At 40.4% G+C, this 24,800-nt stretch overlaps 17 non-coding genes across 17 annotated transcripts; 11 read left to right on the top strand and 6 right to left on the bottom strand.

The window, feature by feature from the left end:
• Positions 1 to 448: 448 nt before the first annotated feature.
• TRNAS-GCU (transfer RNA serine (anticodon GCU)) lies at positions 449 to 530 on the top strand. The gene has a single exon. It is a non-coding gene; the product is annotated as a tRNA-Ser (tRNA).
• A 571-nt stretch (positions 531 to 1,101) lies between these two features.
• On the bottom strand, positions 1,102 to 1,175 carry TRNAT-AGU (transfer RNA threonine (anticodon AGU)). The gene has a single exon. It is a non-coding gene; the product is annotated as a tRNA-Thr (tRNA).
• Positions 1,176 to 1,758: 583 nt separating this feature from the next.
• Positions 1,759 to 1,840, top strand: TRNAS-GCU (transfer RNA serine (anticodon GCU)). The gene has a single exon. It is a non-coding gene; the product is annotated as a tRNA-Ser (tRNA).
• A 571-nt stretch (positions 1,841 to 2,411) lies between these two features.
• On the bottom strand, positions 2,412 to 2,485 carry TRNAT-AGU (transfer RNA threonine (anticodon AGU)). The gene has a single exon. It is a non-coding gene; the product is annotated as a tRNA-Thr (tRNA).
• A 583-nt stretch (positions 2,486 to 3,068) lies between these two features.
• Positions 3,069 to 3,150, top strand: TRNAS-GCU (transfer RNA serine (anticodon GCU)). Its single transcript has one exon. It is a non-coding gene; the product is annotated as a tRNA-Ser (tRNA).
• A 1,228-nt stretch (positions 3,151 to 4,378) lies between these two features.
• TRNAS-GCU (transfer RNA serine (anticodon GCU)) lies at positions 4,379 to 4,460 on the top strand. The gene has a single exon. It is a non-coding gene; the product is annotated as a tRNA-Ser (tRNA).
• A 1,228-nt stretch (positions 4,461 to 5,688) lies between these two features.
• On the top strand, positions 5,689 to 5,770 carry TRNAS-GCU (transfer RNA serine (anticodon GCU)). The gene has a single exon. It is a non-coding gene; the product is annotated as a tRNA-Ser (tRNA).
• Positions 5,771 to 6,998: 1,228 nt separating this feature from the next.
• Positions 6,999 to 7,080, top strand: TRNAS-GCU (transfer RNA serine (anticodon GCU)). The gene has a single exon. It is a non-coding gene; the product is annotated as a tRNA-Ser (tRNA).
• Positions 7,081 to 7,740: 660 nt separating this feature from the next.
• Positions 7,741 to 7,822, top strand: TRNAS-GCU (transfer RNA serine (anticodon GCU)). The gene has a single exon. It is a non-coding gene; the product is annotated as a tRNA-Ser (tRNA).
• Positions 7,823 to 8,393: 571 nt separating this feature from the next.
• Positions 8,394 to 8,467, bottom strand: TRNAT-AGU (transfer RNA threonine (anticodon AGU)). Its single transcript has one exon. It is a non-coding gene; the product is annotated as a tRNA-Thr (tRNA).
• Positions 8,468 to 9,050: 583 nt separating this feature from the next.
• On the top strand, positions 9,051 to 9,132 carry TRNAS-GCU (transfer RNA serine (anticodon GCU)). Its single transcript has one exon. It is a non-coding gene; the product is annotated as a tRNA-Ser (tRNA).
• A 571-nt stretch (positions 9,133 to 9,703) lies between these two features.
• TRNAT-AGU (transfer RNA threonine (anticodon AGU)) lies at positions 9,704 to 9,777 on the bottom strand. The gene has a single exon. It is a non-coding gene; the product is annotated as a tRNA-Thr (tRNA).
• Positions 9,778 to 10,360: 583 nt separating this feature from the next.
• TRNAS-GCU (transfer RNA serine (anticodon GCU)) lies at positions 10,361 to 10,442 on the top strand. The gene has a single exon. It is a non-coding gene; the product is annotated as a tRNA-Ser (tRNA).
• Positions 10,443 to 11,658: 1,216 nt separating this feature from the next.
• On the bottom strand, positions 11,659 to 11,732 carry TRNAT-AGU (transfer RNA threonine (anticodon AGU)). The gene has a single exon. It is a non-coding gene; the product is annotated as a tRNA-Thr (tRNA).
• Positions 11,733 to 22,736: 11,004 nt separating this feature from the next.
• TRNAS-GCU (transfer RNA serine (anticodon GCU)) lies at positions 22,737 to 22,818 on the top strand. Its single transcript has one exon. It is a non-coding gene; the product is annotated as a tRNA-Ser (tRNA).
• Positions 22,819 to 24,046: 1,228 nt separating this feature from the next.
• TRNAS-GCU (transfer RNA serine (anticodon GCU)) lies at positions 24,047 to 24,128 on the top strand. The gene has a single exon. It is a non-coding gene; the product is annotated as a tRNA-Ser (tRNA).
• Positions 24,129 to 24,699: 571 nt separating this feature from the next.
• Positions 24,700 to 24,773, bottom strand: TRNAT-AGU (transfer RNA threonine (anticodon AGU)). The gene has a single exon. It is a non-coding gene; the product is annotated as a tRNA-Thr (tRNA).
• Positions 24,774 to 24,800: the final 27 nt, after the last annotated feature.

Below are 24,800 nucleotides of genomic sequence, written 5' to 3'. Positions count from 1 at the left end.
TCAGTCATGGCAATTAAGAAACCGAGTAATTTTTGAAGAGCATTCTCGAAAAGGACCATGACAAATTTGCAGAATGCGACAGAAGCTGTATCGAGGACAAGGGCTTGGGATTTGAAGTTCCATAATTAAATGATCCATCTTTTATCACAGCTGGAAATTGGGACTTGTTTTGCTTCCCAGTCATGAGACAGAATAGACAGATTGAAAGAATGCCACTGCAGTGCCAAAAGTAGAAACAATTAGGAATGATTGATAAGTTGCTATTAAAACCCTTTGCACTGGTTCATTTCTGATAAGGTTTGTCCTAATCTAACTTTAGACAATAGATACTCTAGGAGATGAGATGAGGCCACACTGCCAAAAGCCTTTATACAATCTTCAGTAAAAACACCCTGACAGCTTAAAATCCTCATGAGATCTTACCTCCTAATTTAAACTTGGTCATGTAGACGAGGTGGCCGAGTGGTTAAGGCGATGGACTGCTAATGCATTGTGCTCTGCATGCATGGGTTCGAATCCCATCCTCGTCGTCATAATCTGCTTCTTTCCATTTGACAAGATTGGCTTTCATTTTTAGGCAAAATGGTGTATACTTCAAGCATGAAAGTTGATTCTTTTCTCTTTCAAGAAAGCTGCTATAGTCCTATCGTCTGGTTTCTACATGTTCATGCAGGCAAGTTGGCTGTGTAGTTAAGATGATACATTAACAATGCAGTTAAGAGATTGAGCTATGCATGCATGGCTTTGAATTCAATCTGTCCTATTTCTTTTCTGATTCTTTTAAGTTTCCAGCTCAAGGTTTTATTTTCTGCCCAAGCAATGAATTCTTCAAACATGAAAGTTTAAATCTTCTACCATTCAAGAAGGCTGCTATCAAACTTTGCTTAGAGAGTCAGATACGTAAGGAGGAGGCATTTCAAAATAGTAAAATAAAATCCACTGGTTTTACTTTTTTCATGCTTGATTCCATCTTTCTTCCTCTTCAGCACTTATAGCAGATTCTTACTCCCACTATTGCACTATCACAGAGACTTAGCAAAGGCCAATTTGATGTTGTCCCACTATGAGGATAGAAAGCTTCATACTGAGAAGATGAAAAGAAGGCACTGCTGAAATTTGAACTCAGGATCTCCTGTTTACTAGACAGGCGCTTTAACCAACTAAGACACAGCACCAGAAGCTGGTGAGGACGGGAAAGCCAGGGAAGATTTAGTCACTAATCGATAATTTCAAGTGGTTAATTGAGCAAAACAACATTGAGCTTCAGTTCCATTCCACGCACAGCAGAAGCATTGAATAAGATGTCGCTCTCAGTCATGGCAATTAAGAAACCGAGTAATTTTTGAAGAGCATTCTCGAAAAGGACCATGACAAATTTGCAGAATGCGACAGAAGCTGTATCAAGGACAAGGGCTTGGGATTTGAAGTTCCATAATTAAATGATCCATCTTTTATCACAGCTGGAAATTGGGACTTGTTTTGCTTCCCAGTCATGAGACAGAATAGACAGATTGAAAGAATGCCACTGCAGTGCCAAAAGTAGAAACAATTAGGAATGATTGATAAGTTGCTATTAAAACCCTTTGCACTGGTTCATTTCTGATAAGGTTTGTCCTAATCTAACTTTAGACAATAGATACTCTAGGAGATGAGATGAGGCCACACTGCCAAAAGCCTTTATACAATCTTCAGTAAAAACACCCTGACAGCTTAAAATCCTCATGAGATCTTACCTCCAAATTTAAACTTGGTCATGTAGACGAGCTGGCCGAGTGGTTAAGGCGCTGGACTGCTAATCCATTGTGCTCTGCATGCATGGGTTCGAATCCCATCCTCGTCGTCATAATCTGTTTCTTTCTGTTTGACAAGATTGGCTTTCATTTTTAGGCAAAATGGTGTATACTTCAAGCATGAAAGTTGATTCTTTTCTCTTTCAAGAAAGCTGCTATAGTTCTATCGTCTGGTTTCTACATGTTCATGCAGGCAAGTTGGCTGTGTAGTTAAGATGATACATTAACAAAGCAGTTAAGAGATTAAGCTATGCATGCATGGCTTTGAATTCAATCTGTCCTATTTCTATTCTGATTCTTTTAAGTTTCCAGCTCAAGGTTTTATTTTCTGCCCAAGCAATGAATTCTTCAAACATGAAAGTTTAAATCTTCTACCATTCAAGAAGGCTGCTATCAAACTTTGCTTAGAGAGTCAGATACGTAAGGAGGAGGCATTTCAAAATAGTAAAATAAAATCCACTGGTTTTACTTTTTTCATGCTTGATTCCATCTTTCTTCCTCTTTAGCACTTATAGCAGATTCTTACTCCCACTATTGCACTATCACAGAGACTTAGCAAAGGCCAATTTGATGTTGTCCCACTATGAGGATAGAAAGCTTCATACTGAGAAGATGAAAAGAAGGCACTGCTGAAATTTGAACTCAGGATCTCCTGTTTACTAGACAGGCGCTTTAACCAACTAAGACACAGCACCACAAGCTGGTGAGCACGGGAAAGCCAGGGAAGATTTAGTCACTAATCGATAATTTCAAGTGGTTAATTGAGCAAAACAACATTGAGCTTCAGTTCCATTCCACGCACAGCAGAAGCATTGAATAAGATGTCGCTCTCAGTCATGGCAATTAAGAAACCGAGTAATTTTTGAAGAGCATTCTCGAAAAGGACCATGACAAATTTGCAGAATGCGACAGAAGCTGTATCAAGGACAAGGGCTTGGGATTTGAAGTTCCATAATTAAATGATCCATCTTTTATCACAGCTGGAAATTGGGACTTGTTTTGCTTCCCAGTCATGAGACAGAATAGACAGATTGAAAGAATGCCACTGCAGTGCCAAAACTAGAAACAATTAGGAATGATTGATAAGTTGCTATTAAAACCCTTTGCACTGGTTCATTTCTGATAAGGTTTGTCCTAATCTAACTTTAGACAATAGATACTCTAGGAGATGAGATGAGGCCACACTGCCAAAAGCCTTTATACAATCTTCAGTAAAAACACCCTGACAGCTTAAAATCCTCATGAGATCTTACCTCCTAATTTAAACTTGGTCATGTAGACGAGGTGGCCGAGTGGTTAAGGCGATGGACTGCTAATCCATTGTGCTCAGCTTGCATGGGTTCGATTCCCATCCTCGTCGTCATAATCTGCTTCTTTCTGTTTGACAAGATTGGCTTTCATTTTTAGGCAAAATGGTGTATACTTCAAGCATGAAAGTTGATTCTTTTCTCTTTCAAGAAAGCTGCTATAGTCCTATCGTCTGGTTTCTACATGTTCATGCAGGCAAGTTGGCTGTGTAGTTAAGATGATACATTAACAATGCAGTTAAGAGATTGAGTTATGCATGCATGGCTTTGAATTCAATCTGTCCTATTTCTTTTCTGATTCTTTTAAGTTTCCAGCTCAAGGTTTTATTTTCTGCCCAAGCAATGAATTCTTCAAACATGAAAGTTTAAATCTTCTACCATTCAAGAAGGCTGCTATCAAACTTTGCTTAGAGAGTCAGATACGTAAGGAGGAGGCATTTCAAAATAGTAAAATAAAATCCACTGGTTTTACTTTTTTCATGCTTGATTCCATCTTTCTTCCTCTTCAGTACTTATAGCAGATTCTTACTCCCACTATTGCACTATCACAGAGACTTAGCAAAGGCCAATTTGATGTTGTCCCACTATGAGGATAGAAAGCTTCATACTGAGAAGATGAAAAGAAGGCACTGCTGAAATTTGAACTCAAGATCTCCTGTTTACTAGACAGGTGCTTTAACCAACTAAGACACAGCACCACAAGCTGGTGAGCATGGGAAAACCAGGGAAGATTTAGTCACTAATCGATAATTTCAAGTGGTTAATTGAGCAAAACAACATTGAGCTTCAGTTCCATTCCACGCACAGCAGAAGCATTGAATAAGATGTCGCTCTCAGTCATGGCAATTAAGAAACCGAGTAATTTTTGAAGAGCATTCTCGAAAAGGACCATGACAAATTTGCAGAATGCGACAGAAGCTGTATCAAGGACAAGGGCTTGGGATTTGAAGTTCCATAATTATATGATCCATCTTTTATCATAGCTGGAAATTGGGACTTGTTTTGCTTCCCAGTCATGAGACAGAATAGACAGATTGAAAGAATGCCACTGCAGTGCCAAAAGTAGAAACAATTAGGAATGATTGATAAGTTGCTATTAAAACCCTTTGCACTGGTTCATTTCTGATAAGGTTTGTCCTAATCTAAAATTAGACAATAGATACTCTAGGAGATGAGATGAGGCCACACTGCCAAAAGCCTTTATACAATCTTCAGTAAAAACACCCTGACAGCTTAAAATCCTCATGAGATCTTACCTCCTAATTTAAACTTGGTCATGTAGACGAGGTGGCCGAGTGGTTAAGGCGATGGACTGCTAATCCATTGTGCTCTGCATGCATGGGTTCGATTCCCATCCTCGTCGTCATAATCTGCTTCTTTCTGTTTGACAAGATTGGCTTTCATTTTTAGGCAAAATGGTGTATACTTCAAGCATGAAAGTTGATTCTTTTCTCTTTCAAGAAAGCTGCTATAGTCCTATCGTCTGGTTTCTACATGTTCATGCAGGCAAGTTGGCTGTGTAGTTAAGATGATACATTAACAATGCAGTTAAGAGATTGAGTTATGCATGCATGGCTTTGAATTCAATCTGTCCTATTTCTTTTCTGATTCTTTTAAGTTTCCAGCTCAAGGTTTTATTTTCTGCCCAAGCAATGAATTCTTCAAACATGAAAGTTTAAATCTTCTACCATTCAAGAAGGCTGCTATCAAACTTTGCTTAGAGAGTCAGATACGTAAGGAGGAGGCATTTCAAAATAGTAAAATAAAATCCACTGGTTTTACTTTTTTCATGCTTGATTCCATCTTTCTTCCTCTTTAGCACTTATAGCAGATTCTTACTCCCACTATTGCACTATCACAGAGACTTAGCAAAGGCCAATTTGATGTTGTCCCACTATGAGGATAGAAAGCTTCATACTGAGAAGATGAAAAGAAGGCACTGCTGAAATTTGAACTCAAGATCTCCTGTTTACTAGACAGGTGCTTTAACCAACTAAGACACAGCACCACAAGCTGGTGAGCATGGGAAAACCAGGGAAGATTTAGTCACTAATCGATAATTTCAAGTGGTTAATTGAGCAAAACAACATTGAGCTTCAGTTCCATTCCACGCACAGCAGAAGCATTGAATAAGATGTCGCTCTCAGTCATGGCAATTAAGAAACCGAGTAATTTTTGAAGAGCATTCTCGAAAAGGACCATGACAAATTTGCAGAATGCGACAGAAGCTGTATCAAGGACAAGGGCTTGGGATTTGAAGTTCCATAATTATATGATCCATCTTTTATCACAGCTGGAAATTGGGACTTGTTTTGCTTCCCAGTCATGAGACAGAATAGACAGATTGAAAGAATGCCACTGCAGTGCCAAAAGTAGAAACAATTAGGAATGATTGATAAGTTGCTATTAAAACCCTTTGCACTGGTTCATTTCTGATAAGGTTTGTCCTAATCTAAAATTAGACAATAGATACTCTAGGAGATGAGATGAGGCCACACTGCCAAAAGCCTTTATACAATCTTCAGTAAAAACACCCTGACAGCTTAAAATCCTCATGAGATCTTACCTCCTAATTTAAACTTGGTCATGTAGACGAGGTGGCCGAGTGGTTAAGGCGATGGACTGCTAATCCATTGTGCTCTGCATGCATGGGTTCGATTCCCATCCTCGTCGTCATAATCTGCTTCTTTCTGTTTGACAAGATTGGCTTTCATTTTTAGGCAAAATGGTGTATACTTCAAGCATGAAAGTTGATTCTTTTCTCTTTCAAGAAAGCTGCTATAGTCCTATCGTCTGGTTTCTACATGTTCATGCAGGCAAGTTGGCTGTGTAGTTAAGATGATACATTAACAATGCAGTTAAGAGATTGAGTTATGCATGCATGGCTTTGAATTCAATCTGTCCTATTTCTTTTCTGATTCTTTTAAGTTTCCAGCTCAAGGTTTTATTTTCTGCCCAAGCAATGAATTCTTCAAACATGAAAGTTTAAATCTTCTACCATTCAAGAAGGCTGCTATCAAACTTTGCTTAGAGAGTCAGATACGTAAGGAGGAGGCATTTCAAAATAGTAAAATAAAATCCACTGGTTTTACTTTTTTCATGCTTCATTCCATCTTTCTTCCTCTTCAGCACTTATAGCAGATTCTTACTCCCACTATTGCACTATCACAGAGACTTAGCAAAGGCCAATTTGATGTTGTCCCACTATGAGGATAGAAAGCTTCATACTGAGAAGATGAAAAGAAGGCACTGCTGAAATTTGAACTCAAGATCTCCTGTTTACTAGACAGGTGCTTTAACCAACTAAGACACAGCACCACAAGCTGGTGAGCATGGGAAAACCAGGGAAGATTTAGTCACTAATCGATAATTTCAAGTGGTTAATTGAGCAAAACAACATTGAGCTTCAGTTCCATTCCACGCACAGCAGAAGCATTGAATAAGATGTCGCTCTCAGTCATGGCAATTAAGAAACCGAGTAATTTTTGAAGAGCATTCTCGAAAAGGACCATGACAAATTTGCAGAATGCGACAGAAGCTGTATCAAGGACAAGGGCTTGGGATTTGAAGTTCCATAATTATATGATCCATCTTTTATCACAGCTGGAAATTGGGACTTGTTTTGCTTCCCAGTCATGAGACAGAATAGACAGATTGAAAGAATGCCACTGCAGTGCCAAAAGTAGAAACAATTAGGAATGATTGATAAGTTGCTATTAAAACCCTTTGCACTGGTTCATTTCTGATAAGGTTTGTCCTAATCTATCTTTAGACAATAGATACTCTAGGAGATGAGATGAGGCCACACTGCCAAAAGCCTTTATACAATCTTCAGCAAAAACACCCTGACAGCTTAAAATCCTCATGAGATCTTACCTCCTAATTTAAACTTTGTCATGTAGACGAGGTGGCCGAGTGGTTAAGGCTATGGACTGCTAATCCATTGTGCTCTGCATGCATGGGTTCGAATCCCATCCTTGTCGGTATAATCTGCTTCTTTATCTTTGACAAGATTGGCTTTCATTTTTAGGCAAAATGGTGTATACTTCAAGAATGAAAGTTGATTCTTTTCTCTTTCAAGAAAGCTGCTATAGTACTATCGTCTGGTTTTTACATGTTCATGCAGGCAAGTTGGCTGCGTAGTTAAGATGATACATTAACAATGCAGTTAAGAGATTGAGCTATGCATGCATGGCTTTGAATTCAATCTGTCCTATTTCTTTTCTGATTCTTTTAAGTTTACAGCTCAAGGTTTTATTTTCTGCCCAAGCAATGAATTCTTCAAACATGAAAGTTTAAATCTTCTACCATTCAAGAAAGCTGCTATCAAACTTTGCTTAGAGAGTCAGATACGTAAGGAGGAGGCATTTCAAAATAGTAAAATAAAATCCACTGGTTTTACTTTTTTCATGCATGATTCCATCTTTCTTCCTCTTTAGCACTTACAGCAGATTCTTACTCTTACCCTTTGCACTGGTTCATTTCTGATATGGTTTGTCATAATCTAACTTTAGACAATAGATACTCTAGGAGATGAGATGAGGCCACACTGCCAAAAGCCTTTATACAATCTTCAGCAAAAACACCCTGACAGCTTAAAATCCTCATGAGATCTTACCTCCTAATTTAAACTTGGTCATGTAGACGAGGTGGCCGAGTGGTTAAGGCGATGGACTGCTAATCCATTGTGCTCTGCATGCATGGGTTCGAATCCCATCCTCGTCGGTATAATCTGCTTCTTTCCCTTTGACAAGATTGGCTTTCATTTTTAGGCAAAATGGTGTATACTTCAAGCATGAATGTTGATTCTTTTCTCTTTCAAGAAAGCTGCTATAGTCCTATCGTCTGGTTTCTACATGATCATGCAGGCAAGTTGGCTGTGTAGTTAAGATGATACATTAGCAATGCAGTTAAGAGATTGAGCTATGCATGCATGGCTTTGAATTCAATCTGTCCTATTTCTTTTCTGATTCTTTTAAGTTTCCAGCTCAAGGTTTTATTTTCTGCCCAAGCAATGAATTCTTCAAACATGAAAGTTTAAATCTTCTACCATTCAAGAAGGCTGCTATCAAACTTTGCTTAGAGAGTCAGATACGTAAGAAGGAGGCATTTCAAAATAGTAAAATAAAATCCACTGGTTTTACTTTTTTCATGCTTGATTCCATCTTTCTTCCTCTTTAGCACTTATAGCAGATTCTTACTCCCACTATTGCACTATCACAGAGACTTAGCAAAGGCCAATTTCATGTTGTCCCACTATCAGGATAGAAAGCTTCATACTGAGAAGATGAAAAGAAGGCACTGCTGAGATTTGAACTCAGGATCTCCTGTTTACTAGACAGGCGCTTTAACCAACTAAGCCACAGCACCACAAGCTGGTGAGTACGGGAAAGCCAGGGAAGATTTAGTCACTAATCGATAATTTCAAGTGGTTAATTGAGCAAAACAACATTGAGCTTCAGTTCCATTCCACGCACAGCAGAAGCATTGAATAAGAAGCCGCTCTCAGTCATGGCAATTAAGAAACCGAGTATTTTTTGAAGAGCATTCTCGAAAAGGACCATGACAAATTTGCAGAATACGACAGAAGCTGTATCGAGAACAAGGGCTTGGGATTTGAAGTTCCATAATTAAATGATCCATCTTTTATCACAGCTGGAAATTGGGACTTGTTTTGCTTCCCAGTCATGAGACAGAATAGACAGATTGAAAGAATGCCACTGCAGTGCCAAAAGTAGAAACAATTAGGAATGATTGATAAGTTGCTATTAAAACCCTTTGCACTGGTTCATTTCTGATAAGGTTTGTCCTAATCTAACTTTAGACAATAGATACTCTAGGAGATGAGATGAGGCCACACTGCCAAAAGCCTTTATACAATCTTCAGCAAAAACACCCTGACAGCTTAAAATCCTCATGAGATCTTACCTCCTAATTTAAACTTTGTCATGTAGACGAGGTGGCCGAGTGGTTAAGGCTATGGACTGCTAATCCATTGTGCTCTGCATGCATGTGTTCGAATCCCATCCTCGTCGGTATGATCTGTTTCTTTCTCTTTGACAAGATTGGCTTTCATTTTTAGGCAAAATGGTGTATACTTCAAGCATGAAAGTTGATTCTTTTCTCTTTCAAGAAAGCTGCTATAGTACTATCGTCTGGTTTTTACATGTTCATGCAGGCAAGTTGGCTGCGTAGTTAAGATGATACATTAACAATGCAGTTAAGAGATTGAGCTATGCATGCATGGCTTTGAATTCAATCTGTCCTATTTCTTTTCTGATTCTTTTAAGTTTACAGCTCAAGGTTTTATTTTCTGCCCAAGCAATGAATTCTTCAAACATGAAAGTTTAAATCTTCTACCATTCAAGAAAGCTGCTATCAAACTTTGCTTAGAGAGTCAGATACGTAAGGAGGAGGCATTTCAAAATAGTAAAATAAAATCCACTGGTTTTACTTTTTTCATGCATGATTCCATCTTTCTTCCTCTTTAGCACTTATAGCAGATTCTTACTCCCACTATTGCACTATCACAGAGACTTAGCAAAGGCCAATTTGATGTTGTCCCACTATGAGGATAGAAAGCTTCATACTGAGAAGATGAAAAGAAGGCACTGCTGAGATTTGAACTCAGGATCTCCTGTTTACTAGACAGGCGCTTTAACCAACTAAGCCACAGCACCACAAGCTGGTGAGTACGGGAAAGCCAGGGAAGATTTAGTCACTAATCGATCATTTCAAGTGGTTAATTGAGCAAAACAACATTGAGCTTCAGTTCCATTCCACGCACAGCAGAAGCATTGAATAAGATGTCGCTCTCAGTTATGGCAATTAAGAAACCGAGTATTTTTTGAAGAGCATTCTCGAAAAGGACCATGACAAATTTGCAGAATACAACAGAAGCTGTATCGAGAACAAGGGCTTGGGATTTGAAGTTCCATAATTAAATGATCCATCTTTTATCACAGCTGGAAATTGGGACTTGTTTTGCTTCCCAGTCATGAGACAGAATAGACAGATTGAAAGAATGCCACTGCAGTGCCAAAAGTAGAAACAATTAGGAATGATTGATAAGTTGCTATTAAAACCCTTTGCACTGGTTCATTTCTGATAAGGTTTGTCCTAATCTAACTTTAGACAATAGATACTCTAGGAGATGAGATGAGGCCACACTGCCAAAAGCCTTTATACAATCTTCAGCAAAAACACCCTGACAGCTTAAAATCCTCATGAGATCTTACCTCCTAATTTTAACTTTGTCATGTAGACGAGGGGGCCGAGTGGTTAAGGCGATGGACTGCTAATCCATTGTGCTCTGCATGCATGGGTTCGAATCCCATCCTCATCGGTATAATCTGCTTCTTTCACTTTGACAAGATTGGCTTTCATTTTACGCAAAATGGTGTATACTTCAAGCATGAAAGTTGATTCTTTTCTCTTTCAAGAAAGCTGCTATAGTTCTATCGTCTGGTTTCTACATGTTCATGCAGGCAAGTTGGCTGCGTAGTTAAGATGGTACATTAACAATGCAGTTAAGAGATTGAGCTATGCATGCATGGCTTTGAATTCAATCTGTCCTATTTCTTTTCTGATTCTTTTAAGTTTCCAGCTCAAGGTTTTATTTTCTGCCCAAGCAATGAATTCTTCAAACATGAAAGATTATATCTTCTACCATTCAAGAAGGATGCTATCAAACTTTGCTTAGAGAGTCAGATACGTAAGGAGGAGGCATTTCAAAATATTAAAATAAAATCCACTGGTTTTACTTTTTTCATGCTTGATTCCATCTTTCTTCCTCTTTAGCACTTATAGCAGATTCTTACTCCCACTATTGCACTATCACAGAAACTTAGCAAAGGCCAATTTGATGTTGCATGCATGGCTTTGAATTCAATCTGTCCTATTTCTTTTCTGATTCTTTTAAGTTTCCAGCTCAAGGTTTTATTTTCTGTCCAAGCAATGAATTCTTCAAACATGAAAGTTTAAATCTTCTACCATTCAAGAAGGCTGCTATCAAACTTTGTTTAGAGAGTCAGATACGTAAGGAGGAGGCATTTCAAAATAGTAAAATAAAATCCACTGGTTTTACTTTTTTCATGCTTGATTCCATCTTTCTTCCTCTTTAGCACTTATAGCAGATTCTTACTCCCACTATTGCACTATCACAGAGACTTAGCAAAGGCCAATTTGATGTTGCATGCATGGCTTTGAATTCAATCTGTCCTATTTCTTTTCTGATTCTTTTAAGTTTCCAGCTCAAGGTTTTATTTTCTGCCCAAGCAATGAATTCTTCAAACATGAAAGCTTAAATCTTCTACCATTCAAGAAGGCTGCTATCAAACTTTGCTTAGAGAGTCAGATACGTAAGGAGGAGGCATTTCAAAATAGTAAAATACAATCCACTGGTTTTACTTTTTTCATGCTTGATTCCATCTTTCTTCCTCTTTAGCACTTATAGCAGATTCTTACTCCCTCTATTGCACTATCACAGAGACTTAGCAAAGGCGAATTTGATGTTTTCCCACTATGAGGATAGAAAGCTTCATACTGAGAAGATGAAAAGAAGGCACTGTTGAGATTTGAACTCAAGATCTCCTGTTTACTAGACAGGCGCTTTAACCAACTAAGCCACAGCATCACAAGCTGGTGAGGATGGGAAAGCCAGGGAAGATTTAGTCACTAATCGATAATTTCAAGTGGTTAATTGAGCAAAACAACATTGAGCTTCAGTTCCATTCCACGCACAGCAGAAGCATTGAATAAGATGTCGCTCTCAGTCATGGCAATTAAGAAACCGAGTATTTTTTGAAGAGCATTCTCGAAAAGGACCATCTTTCTTCCTCTTTAGCACTTATAGCAGATTCTTACTCCCACTATTGCACTATCACAGAGACTTAGCAAAGGCCAATTTGATGTTGTCCCACTATGAGGATAGAAAGCTTCATACTGAGAAGATGAAAGGAAGGCACTGCAGAGATTTGAACTCAGGATCTCCTGTTTAGAGATGAGCGTTGTTCTACTCGAACTGTTCGCCAATCTCAAATTCGAGCTGTTTTGGGCGGTGTTCGAGCCGTTCGGCGAACACGAACAATTTTAGAAAAATTCGGCTGTTCGAGGTTATGTTCGATAACTGTTCGTGCACCAAAATCATAACTGGATTTTTTCTCAGTAATGATGAAAATTAATGTTAATACGCAGTTTGAGTGTACAGCGGGGTGGGGGGAGGGGAAGGGGATGGATCTCTGCAGGAACAATGAAGATCTCCATTTTTTTTTCTCGTTCCCGCATTTGCAGTGGGGAGGTGCAATCTGTCAGCCTATCAGCAGCGCACACACGGAGCGAAGTGCTTTTTTTCACACAAGCAAGGGCATGTGTCATTGGCAGTGTATGTCACATGTCCTTGCCCTATAAGACCAAGCCATTTTCCCCGTCGCCACCATTTTCTCACTGCTGCAGCTGCGTGTTAGACGGCACCGCTGTTGCTGTGTGCGCTATACCTTGTTAATTTCAAGTCAATTTTCGCACAAATCTACAGATAGCTTGGGAGTAGGGAATAGTTGTGATTGCAGTCCTTTTAAGGACTAGGTTACAGCATTTCCTACGACTTTTATCAGGCAGGTCTGTGCTCTTAAATAGATAGATTGTGGGAGTAAAGACTAATTGTAATTGGAGTCCTTTTCAGGACTAGGTTACATCAGTTCCTATCAGTTTTTGCCAGACAGGTCTGTGCCAGTGCTGTGCAAGTTTTTTTCACAGCATTTGGCTGAATCTAGCAAAGCTAATCCTTTTTGGCCTATTGCAGAGTGTGTTAGTCAGTGGAGTAGCCTATCTGTGTTGCAAGATATACCACCTGTGTATAGAATACCAATTTTTTTACTGCACCTAGTGAAGTAAAATCTTTTGGGCAGAGCATCATTCTATTAGTCCATCTATACTGATCTCCATCAGGTTGCAAATTGAATATAATTTTTTTCTGCATCTTGCTCTGAAAAAATATTGGGCTTCTAGCTGTGTGTGGGAGTTGTTCTATTAATCCATCTATACAGACCTCCATCAGGTTGCAAACTGAATATATTTTTTTCTGCATCTACCTCTGAAAAAATATTGGGCTTCTAGCTGTGTGTGGGACTTGTTCTATTAATCCATCTATACAGACCTCCATCAGGTTGCAAACTGAATATATTTTTTTCTGCATCTACCTCTGAAAAAATATTGGGCTTCTAGCTGTGTGTGGGACTTGTTCTATTAATCCATCTATACAGACCTCCATCAGGTTGCAAACTGAATATATTTTTTTCTGCATCTACCTCTGAAAAAATATTGGGCTTCTAGCTGTGTGTGGGACTTGTTCTATTAAGCCATCTATACAGTCCTCCATCAGGTTGCAAACTGAATATATTTTTTTCTGCATCTACCTCTGAAAAAATATTGGGCTTCTAGCTGTGTGTGGGACTTGTTGTATTAGTCCATCTATACTGACCTCCATCAGGTTGCAAACTGAATATATTTTTTTCTGCATCTACCTCTGAAAAAATATTGGGCTTCTAGCTGTGTGTGGGACTTGTTCTATTAATCCATCTATACAGACCTCCATCAGGTTGCAAACTGAATATATTTTTTTCTGCATCTACCTCTGAAAAAATATTGGGCTTCTAGCTGTGTGTGGGACTTGTTGTATTAGTCCATCTATACTGACCTCCATCAGGTTGCAAACTGAATATATTTTTTTCTGCATCTACCTCTGAAAAAATATTGGGCTCTAGCTGTGTGTGGGACTTGTTGTATTAGTCCATCTATACTGACCTCCATCAGGTTGCAAACTGAATATATTTTTTTCTGCATCTACCTCTGAAAAAATATTGGGCTTCTAGCTGTGTGTGGGACTTGTTCTATTAATCCATCTATACAGACCTCCATCAGGTTGCAAACTGAATATATTTTTTTCTGCATCTACCTCTGAAAAAATATTGGGCTTCTAGCTGTGTGTGGGACTTGTTCTATTAATCCATCTATACAGACCTCCATCAGGTTGCAAACTGAATATATTTTTTTCTGCATCTACCTCTGAAAAAATATTGGGCTTCTAGCTGTGTGTGGGACTTGTTCTATTAATCCATCTATACAGACCTCCATCAGGTTGCAAACTGAATATATTTTTTTCTGCATCTACCTCTGAAAAAATATTGGGCTTCTAGCTGTGTGTGGGACTTGTTGTATTAGTCCATCTATACTGACCTCCATCAGGTTGCAAACTGAATATATTTTTTTCTGCATCTACCTCTGAAAAAATATTGGGCTTCTAGCTGTGTGTGGGACTTGTTGTATTAGTCCATCTATACTGACCTCCATCAGGTTGCAAACTGAATATATTTTTTTCTGCATCTACCTCTGAAAAAATATTGGGCTTCTAGCTGTGTGTGGGACTTGTTCTATTAATCCATCTATACAGACCTCCATCAGGTTGCAAACTGAATATATTTTTTTCTGCATCTAGCTCTGAAAAAATATTGGGCTTCTAGCTGTGTGTGGGACTTGTTCTATTAATCCATCTATACAGACCTCCATCAGGTTGCAAACTGAATATATTTTTTTCTGCATCTACCTCTGAAAAAATATTGGGCTTCTAGCTGTGTGTGGGACTTGTTGTATTAGTCCATCTATACTGACCTCCATCAGGTTGCAAGCTGAATATATTTTTTTCTGCATCTACCTCTGAAAAAATATTGGGCTTCTAGCTGTGTGTGGGACTTGTTCTATTAATCCATCTATACAGACCTCCATCAGGTTGCAAACTGAATATATTTTTTCTGCAACTACCTCTGAAAAAATATTGGGCTTCTAGTTGTGTGTGGGACTTGTTCTATTAATCCATCTATACAGACCTCCATCAGGTTGCAAACTGAATATATTTTTTTCTGCATCTACCTCTGAAAAAATATTGGGCTTCTAGCTGTGTGTGGGACTTGTTCTATTAATCCATCTATACAGACCTCCATCAGGTTGCAAACTGAATATATTTTTTTCTGCATCTACCTCTGAAAAAATATTGGGCTTCTAGCTGTGTGTGGGACTTGTTGTATTAGTCCATCTATACTGACCTCCATCAGGTTGCAAACTGAATATATTTTTTTCTGCATCTACCTCTGAAAAAATATTGGGCTTCTAGCTGTGTGTGGGACTTGTTGTATTAGTCCATCTATACTGACCTCCATCAGGTTGCAAACTGAATATATTTTTTTCTGCATCTACCTCTGAAAAAATATTGGGCTTCTAGCTGTGTGTGGGACTTGTTCTATTAATCCATCTATACAGACCTCCATCAGGTTGCAAACTGAATATATTTTTTTCTGCATCTAGCTCTGAAAAAATATTGGGCTTCTAGCTGTGTGTGGGACTTGTTCTATTAATCCATCTATACAGACCTCCATCAGGTTGCAAACTGAATATATTTTTTTCTGCATCTACCTCTGAAAAAATATTGGGCTTCTAGCTGTGTGTGGGACTTGTTGTATTATTCCATCTATACTGACCTCCATCAGGTTGCAAGCTGAATATATTTTTTTCTGCATCTACCTCTGAAAAAATATTGGGCTTCTAGCTGTGTGTGGGACTTGTTCTATTAATCCATCTATACAGACCTCCATCAGGTTGCAAACTGAATATATTTTTTCTGCAACTACCTCTGAAAAAATATTGGTCTTCTAGTTGTGTGTGGGACTTGTTCTATTAATCCATCTATACAGACCTCCATCAGGTTGCAAACTGAATATATTTTTTTCTGCATCTACCTCTGTAAAAATATTGGGCTTCTAGCTGTGTGTGGGACTTGTTCTATTAATCCATCTATACAGACCTCCATCAGGTTGCAAACTGAATATATTTTTTTCTGCATCTACCTCTGAAAAAATATTGGGCTTCTAGCTGTGTGTGGGACTTGTTGTATTAGTCCATCTATACTGACCTCCATCAGGTTGCAAACTGAATATATGTTTTTCTGCATCTACCTCTGAAAAAATATTGGGCTTCTAGCTGTGTGTGGGACTTGTTGTATTAGTCCATCTATACTGACCTCCATCAGGTTGCAAACTGAATATATTTTTTTCTGCATCTACCTCTGAAAAAATATTGGGCTTCTAGCTGTGTGTGGGACTTGTTCTATTAATCCATCTATACAGACCTCCATCAGGTTGCAAACTGAATATATTTTTTTCTACATCTAGCTCTGAAAAAATATTGGGCTTCTAGCTGTGTGTGGGACTTGTTCTATTAATCCATCTATACAGACCTCCATCAGGTTGCAAACTGAATATATTTTTTTCTGCATCTACCTCTGAAAAAATATTGGGCTTCTAGCTGTGTGTGGGACTTGTTGTATTAGTCCATCTATACTGACCTCCATCAGGTTGCAAACTGAATATGTTTTTTTCTGCATCTACCTCTGAAAAAATATTGGGCTTCTAGCTGTTTGTGGGACTTGTTCTATTAATCCATCTATACAGACCTCCATCAGGTTGCAAACTGAATATATTTTTTTCTGCATCTACCTCTGAAAAAATATTGGGCTTCTAGCTGTGTGTGGGACTTGTTCTATTAATCCATCTATACAGACCTCCATCAGGTTGCAAACTGAATATATTTTTTTCTGCATCTACCTCTGAAAAAATATTGGGCTTCTAGCTGTGTGTGGGACTTGTTCTATTAATCCATCTATACAGACCTCCATCAGGTTGCAAACTGAATATATTTTTTTCTGCATCTACCTCTGAAAAAATATTGGGCTTCTAGCTGTGTGTGGGACTTGTTCTATTAATCCATCTATACAGACCTCCATCAGGTTGCAAACTGAATATATTTTTTTCTGCATCTACCTCTGAAAAAATATTGGGCTTCTAGCTGTGTGTGGGACTTTTTCTATTAATCCATCTATACAGACCTCCATCAGGTTGCAAACTGAATATATTTTTTTCTGCATCTACCTCTGAAAAAATATTGGGCTTCTAGCTGTGTGTGGGACTTGTTGTATTAGTCCATGTATACTGACCTCCATCAGGTTGCAAACTGAATATATTTTTTTCTGCATCTACCTCTGAAAAAATATTGGGCTTCTAGCAGTGTGTGGGACTTTCTCTGTTAGTCCATCTATACTGACCTCCATCAGGTTTCAAACTGAATATAATTTTTTTTTGCATCTAGCTCTGAAAAAATATTTGGCCTTCTAGCAGTGTGTCGGACTTTCTCTATTAGTCCATCTATACTGACCTCCATCAGGTTGCAAATTAAAAATAATTTTTATCTGCATCTACAGTACCTCTGAAAAAATATTTGGGCTTCTAGCTGTTTGTGGGACTTGTTGTATTAGTCCATCTATACTGACCTCCATCTGGTTGCAAACTGAATATATTTTTTCTGCATCTACCTCTGAAAAAATATTGGGCTTCTAGCTGTGTGTGGGACTTGTTCTATTAATCCATCTATACAGACCTCCATCAGGTTGCAAATTGAATATAATTTTTTTCTGCATCTAACCCAGCCAATAGTTTTGGCCTAATACCACAGTTTGGCCACTCAGCTCTGCTCGGTTCCCATCCATTGTTTTTTTGTGCAAACAACTCCAGAGTTGTGAATTAGTTAACCACCAAAATGAGTGGAAAAAGGCCTGCTGCTGGTGGAAAGGGGAATAGGCGTGTTGGGAAGGGGAAAAAAGGTTGTGTCCGTGGGGTAGGTGTTAAAGCAACAGTAACATCTGCAGAAGAAAGACCATCTTCCAGCCAAACTAAAATGTCTACTTCTTTTAGCGGACAATGTGATAAGATCCCTTTCTTACGGCCACGCCAATCGCTACAAATTCCAGATGAGGCACAAAAACAGCAGGTGCTTCAACGGATATCAAGTGCTCCTTTAAGTGGGCTCTCCTCCACATCAACTTCAACATCACAAATACTCCAGTCCTCAAAGGTGTCACCCCAATCGCACTTGCTTCCTCACAGCTCCCAAATCTCCAGCTGCCCGTCTGAGTATGTGGTAGAACAGATGGTTGAGTCTGCAGAGCTGTTTACTCATACTATAGCCTGGGAATCAGAGGTCGACTCCAGCGCTTCTGTGAATCCAGACGAGGAAATGATCTGCACTGATGCCCAGAATGTTTATGATTCGGATCCAGGACCAGACGCAGAAGGTTCTGACCATAATGTAGACCCTCATTCCCAAACTGTAACTCCTGTTGGTGGAGACAATGAGGAAGACGATGATAAGACTCAAATACCTGATTGGAGCGACAACTTTAGTTTTTTGTCAGGGCAGGAACAGGTTGGCTCTGAGGACGACGGGTGTGATAACGCACAGGGTGATGATGATGAGGTTGGAGATCCCACTTACTGTCAACCCACAGTCAGCCAAGAGATGAGGTCAGCAGAGGAGGTGGAGGAAGATGCTAGTGACGACGAGGTCAGGTTGCGCCTTCCTGGACAGAGACGTAGTACTGGAAGCACGTCAACAACTGCATCCTCAAACACAACTCTGCCTCTCACCACAAGTCGTGGTGGCTCTTCAGGTCGCATGGGTGCTAAGCCTTGCATAGCCTGGGCATTTTTTCAGATCGATAAAGATGACCCAACTCGTGTTATCTGTAACATTTGTCAGCAAAAGCTAAGTAGAGGCCAAAAAATACATAGTTTGAGTACTTCATGCATGAACCGGCACATGGACATGAAGCATAAGTTGCAGTGGGAAGCTCAGTGTGCTACAATGCGGCCTAGCCGGCCGGGCCAACCACCGTCTGCCATATCTTGTGCATCCGCGGCCTCTTCATCCTCTGTGACTGGGGGGACAGCAGTCACACCTGTTTTGGGACGCAGACCTGCCACCTCTTTACCCGCAACAGCCAGCGTGATTGGCAGGTCATCATTTTCTTTGGAGGTGGTAACACCAGCTGGTGTTGAGCGCTGTCCGACATCGATAGCACCACCTTTGGATGAAGGCAAGCTAACATGTCCGCCTGCATCTTCCTCACAGACCGGCAGTTTGCCGGGGACACCCTTATCAACCCCGTCTAAGCACAATAGCCAGCCCTCGGTCCCTCAGATGTGGACAAGTAAAAGACCATTTCCTCCTAGCCATGAGAAAGCTAAGAGGTTGAATTTCATCATCTGCAAGCTCTTGGCTACAGAAGTGCTGCCTTTCCGCCTGGTGGACACAGAGGATTTTCGAGACCTTATGTCCGTCGCAGTGCCCCAGTACCAGATGCCCAGTCGGCACTACTTCTCAAAGAAAGGTGTGCCTGCGCTCCACCAGCATGTCGCACACAACATCACCGCTTCTTTGAGAAACTCTGTGTGTGACAGGGTGCATTTCACCACAAACACTTGGACGAGTAGGCATGGACAGGGGCGTTACATGTCGCTGACTGGGCACTGGGCAACTATGGTGACAGCAGGACAAGGGGCTGCTGTCCAAGTCTTGCCGTCCCCACGAGTTGTGCGTCAATCCTCTTTATGTCAAAGTTCCTCCACTGCTTCTGCCTCCTCAACCTCCTCTCGGTCTTCCACCTGCACCCAAAGCCTGTCTGGTCATGCCACAAGCTTTCTAACTGCGCAGAAGGGATCCTGCACACCTCCTTACTATGCTGGCAGTAGGGCTCAACGTCATCAGGCGGTTTTTACATTGAAATGTCTGGGAAATGTGAGTCACACAGCTGAGGAGTTGTGGTCAGCTCTGGAGAACCAATTTCATGAATGGTTGTCTCCACTGGACCTGAAACCAGGGAAGGCCGTGTGCGACAATGCTGCAAACCTGGGTGCGGCCCTTCGCCGGGGCAATGTCACACACGTGCCTTGTATGGCTCACGTGTTGAACCTGGTTGTCCAGCAACTTTTAGCCCACTATCCCAGACTAGATGGCCTTCTGCAGAGGGCACGGTCGCTGTGTGCTCACTTCCGCCGTTCGCATCCCGCAGCTCAGCGACTTACATCTCTACAGAAGTCGTTGGGCCTGCCACTTCACCGGCTAAAATGCGATGTGCCTACCCGGTGGAATTCAACTCTGCACATGTTGCAGCGACTGTGGCAGCACCGACAAGCCCTGGTGCAATACGTTCTGACGTATAGCCTGGGCCAACGAGATTCAGAGGTGGGGCAAATCACGCTGGAGGAGTGGTCTCAGATCAGGGACCCATGCACCCTTCTGCACAGTATTGAAATGGCGACGAAGATGTTTAGTGCTGACGATGCCATTATCAGCATGACTATTCCGGTGATTTACATGCTGGAGCACATGTTAAACAGAATTCGGAATCAGGTGGTGGCACAAGAGGAGGTGGAGGAAGTAGAGGAGGAGGAGTTGTATGCGGAAGGGCTAACATCTGCAAGGTCCAGACGGTCGGCAGCACCAAGGCGGCAGGCATGTGAGGGTGGGGGAGATGGTTTTACCAGGGCGCATGGTAGCAGCCAAACTAGTGAGGAAGGTGCAGGAGCCCAGGAAGAGGTGGAGGACGAACTGATGGAAGACTCATCATATGAGGGAGACCTTGATCACATTTCTGTTGTGCGAGGTTGGGGGGAGAGGACAGAGGAAGGAAGCATGATTGTTACCTCGCCACCAACACAACAGGGACTTGGTGCTCCTGGATGCGCAACACACATGGGTGCCTTCTTGCTGCACTACCTGCAACATGACCCTCGAATTGTGAGAATTAGAAATAATTCTGACTACTGGGTTGCCACACTGTTAGATCCCCGGTACAAAAGTAAATTTGCAGAAATTATTCCTGCCATAGAAAGGGATGCACGCATGCAGGAGTATCAGCAGAGACTGTTGCAGAATCTTACATGTGCTTTTCCACAAAATACCAGTGGTGCACGTAGTGAATCTCACAGTTCCAACTTGCCAACCGTGGGACCGTCAAGTGTTCAGCACTCAAACCGTAACAGAACCACAGTATCTGCTGGTAACATCAATTTTGCGGAATCATTTCACCACTTTTTTAGCCCATCCTTTGCAAGGCCACAGGAGACAAGAAGTCTGACACATAGTCAACGCCTAGAGACGATGGTACAGGAGTATCTCCAAGTAAACATTGAAGCCACGACTGTGTCACTGGACCCTTGCTCTTTTTGGGCTTCCAATCTGGATAAATGGCCGGAGCTAGCCACTTACGCCTTGGAGATCTTGTCATGCCCCGCAGCCAGCGTTCTGTCTGAACGTGTGTTCAGCGCTGCTGGTGGTGTGCTGACAGATAAGCGCACGCGGCTCTCCACTGATAATGTAGACAGACTCACGTTCATAAAGATGAACAAATCATGGATCCGAAACGACTTTTCTACCCCTGTGTCATCCTGGGGAGAGTAAAAGCTTGATGATTGGTTAAAATCACAATACCAACCGTTTTAAGCTTTCAAATTACTAATCATGTTTATCTGTATCTTGGCTGGAAAATAATTTGGGCTTTGTAGCAGTGTGCAGCACTGATTCTATTAGGCCATCTATAATAAGCTCCACCAGATTTAAAATTACTAATCATGTTTATCTGTATCTTGACTGGAAAATAATTTGGGCTTTGTAGCAGTGTGCAGCATTGATCCTATTAGGCCATCTATACTAAAGCTTCACCAGATTTAAAATTAATAATAATTTTTAGCTGCATCTAGCCCAGCTAGTCTAGAAAATAATTTTGGGGCTCCGAGATGCGTAAGACACATAAGTGCCTTCTTGCTGCACTACCTGCAGCATGACCCTCATATTGTCAGAATTCGAAGTAATCATGACTACTGGGTTGCCACACTCTTAGATCCCCCAAACTTTTCGATCAACCTTTTCATTTTAATAAAGACCAAAAAAATGGTCATTTTTGAAATTATAAGCATTAGCAGGTTGTTAGAAACTGAAATCAAACAGTTTTCAACTCAAAACTTTATTCTAGGTGATGTTACATTTTCACATAGGACCCCTTGTTCGAAAGGAGCTTCTGAACTCTCTCGTCCATTGAATTTGTCAGGTTTTGGATGGTTTCTGCTTCAATTGTTTTGCATGAGGACAGAATACCCTCCCAGAGCTGTTGCTTAGATGTGAACTGCCTCCCGCCATCATAGACACTCCTTTTAATGATGCTCCAAAGGTTCTGAATGGGGTACAGGTCAGGGGAGCATGGGGGTCACACCATAAGTTTGTCCCCTTTTATGCCCATATCAGCCAGAGTTGCAGATGTTTTATTTGCAGCATGAGATGGTGCATTATCATGCAGAAAAATGATATTGCTGTGAAATACACGGTTCTTCTTCTTGAACCATGGCAGGAAGTGCAAGGGCTTGGGATTTGAAGTTCCATAATTAAATGATCCATCTTTTATCACAGCTGGAAATTGGGACTTGTTTTGCTTCCCAGTCATGAGACAGAATAGACAGATTGAAAGAATGCCACTGCAGTGCCAAAAGTAGAAACAATTAGGAATGATTGATAAGTTGCTATTAAAACCCTTTGCACTGGTTCATTTCTGATAAGGTTTGTCCTAATCTAACTTTAGACAATAGATACTCTAGGAGATGAGATGAGGCCACACTGCCAAAAGCCTTTATACAATCTTCAGTAAAAACACCCTGACAGCTTAAAATCCTCATGAGATCTTACCTCCTAATTTCAACTTGGTCATGTAGACGAGGTGGTCGAGTGGTTAAAGCGATGGACTGCTAATCCATTGTGCTCTGCATGCATGGGTTCGAATCCCATCCTTGTCGGTATAATCTGCTTCTTTCCCTTTAACAAGATTGGCTTTCATTTTTAGGCAAAATGGTGTATACTTCAAGCATGAAAGTTGATTCTTTTCTCTTTCAAGAAAGATGCTATAGTCCTATCGTCTGGTTTCTACATGTTCATGCAGGCAAGTTGGCTGTGTAGTTAAGATGATACATTAACAATGCAGTTAAGAGATTGAGCTATGCATGCATGGCTTTGAATTCAATCTGTCCTATTTCTTTTCTGATTCTTTTAAGTTTCCAGCTCAAGGTTTTATTTTCTGCCCAAGCAATGAATTCTTCAAACATGAAAGTTTAAATCTTCTACCATTCAAGAAGGCTGCTATCAAACTTTGCTTAGAGAGTCAGATACGTAAGGAGGAGGCATTTCAAAATAGTAAAATAAGATCCACTGGTTTTACTTTTTTCATGCTTGATTCCATCTTTCTTCCTCTTTAGCACTTATAGCAGATTCTTACTCCCACTATTGCACTATCACAGAGACTTAGCAAAGGCCAATTTGATGTTGTCCCACTATGAGGATAGAAAGCTTCATACTGAGAAGATGAAAAGAAGGCACTGCTGAAATTTGAATTCAGGATCTCCTGTTTACTAGACAGGTGCTTTAACCAACAAAGACACAGCACCACAAGCTGGTGAGGACGGGAAAGGCAGGGAAGATTTAGTCACTAATCGATAATTTCAAGTGGTTAATTGAGCAAAACAACATTGAGCTTCAGTTCCATTCCACGCACAGCAAAAGCATTGAATAAGATGTCGCTCTCAGTCATGGCAATTAAGAAACCGAGTATTTTTTGAAGAGCATTCTCGAAAAGGACCATGACAAATTTACAGAATGTGACAGAACCTGTATCGAGAACAAGGGCTTGGGATTTGAAGTTCCATAATTAAATGATCCATCTTTTATCACAGCTGGAAATTGGGACTTGTTTTGCTTCCCAGTCATGAGACAGAATAGACAGATTGAAAGAATGCCACTGCAGTGCCAAAAGTAGAAACAATTAGGAATGATTGATAAGTTGCTATTAAAACCCTTTGCACTGGTTCATTTCTGATAAGGTTTGTCCTAATCTAACTTTAGACAATAGATACTCTAGGAGATGAGATGAGGCCACACTGCCAAAAGCCTTTATACAATCTTCAGTAAAAACACCCTGACAGCTTAAAATCCTCATGAGATCTTACCTCCTAATTTAAACTTGGCCATGTAGATGAGGTGGTCAAGTGGTTAAGGCGATGGACTGCTAATCCATTGTGCTCAGCATGCATGGGTTCGAATCCCATCCTCGTCGGTATAATCTGCTTCTTACACTTTGACAAGATTGGCTTTCATTTTTAGGCAAAATGGTGTATACTTCAAGCATGAAAGTTGATTCTTTTCTCTTTCAAGAAAGCTGCTATAGTCCTATCGTCTGGTTTCTACATGTTCATGCAGGCAAGTTGGCTGTGTAGTTAAGATGATACATTAACAATGCAGTTAAGAGATTGAGCTATGCATGCATGGCTTTGAATTCAATCTGTCCTATTTCTTTTCTGATTCTTTTAAGTTTCCAGCTCAAGGTTTTATTTTCTGCCCAAGCAATGAATTCTTCAAACATGAAAGTTTAAATCTTCTACCATTCAAGAAGGCTGCTATCAAACTTTGCTTAGAGAGTCAGATATGTAAGGAGGAGGCATTTCAAAATAGTAAAATAAAATCCACTGGTTTTACTTTTTTCATGCTTGATTCCATCTTTCTTCCTCTTTAGCACTTATAGCAGATTCTTACTCCCACTATTGCACTATCACAGAGACTTAGCAAAGGCCAATTTGATGTTGTCCCACTATGAGGATAGAAAGCTTCATACTGAGAAGATGAAAAGAAGGCACTGCTGAAATTTGAACTCAGGATCTCCTGTTTACTAGACAGGCGCTTTAACCAACTAAGACACAGCACCACAAGCTGGTGAGGACGGGAAAGCCAG

Source organism: Phyllobates terribilis, unplaced genomic scaffold, assembly GCF_046119375.1.
Source record: "Phyllobates terribilis strain yellow unplaced genomic scaffold, ASM4611937v1 Scaffold_9__5_contigs__length_417890890, whole genome shotgun sequence".
Taxonomy (NCBI): Eukaryota; Metazoa; Chordata; class Amphibia; order Anura; family Dendrobatidae; genus Phyllobates; species Phyllobates terribilis.
The sequence above is the reverse complement of the archived record's forward strand: the minus strand, read 5'-3'. Positions and strand labels throughout refer to the sequence as shown.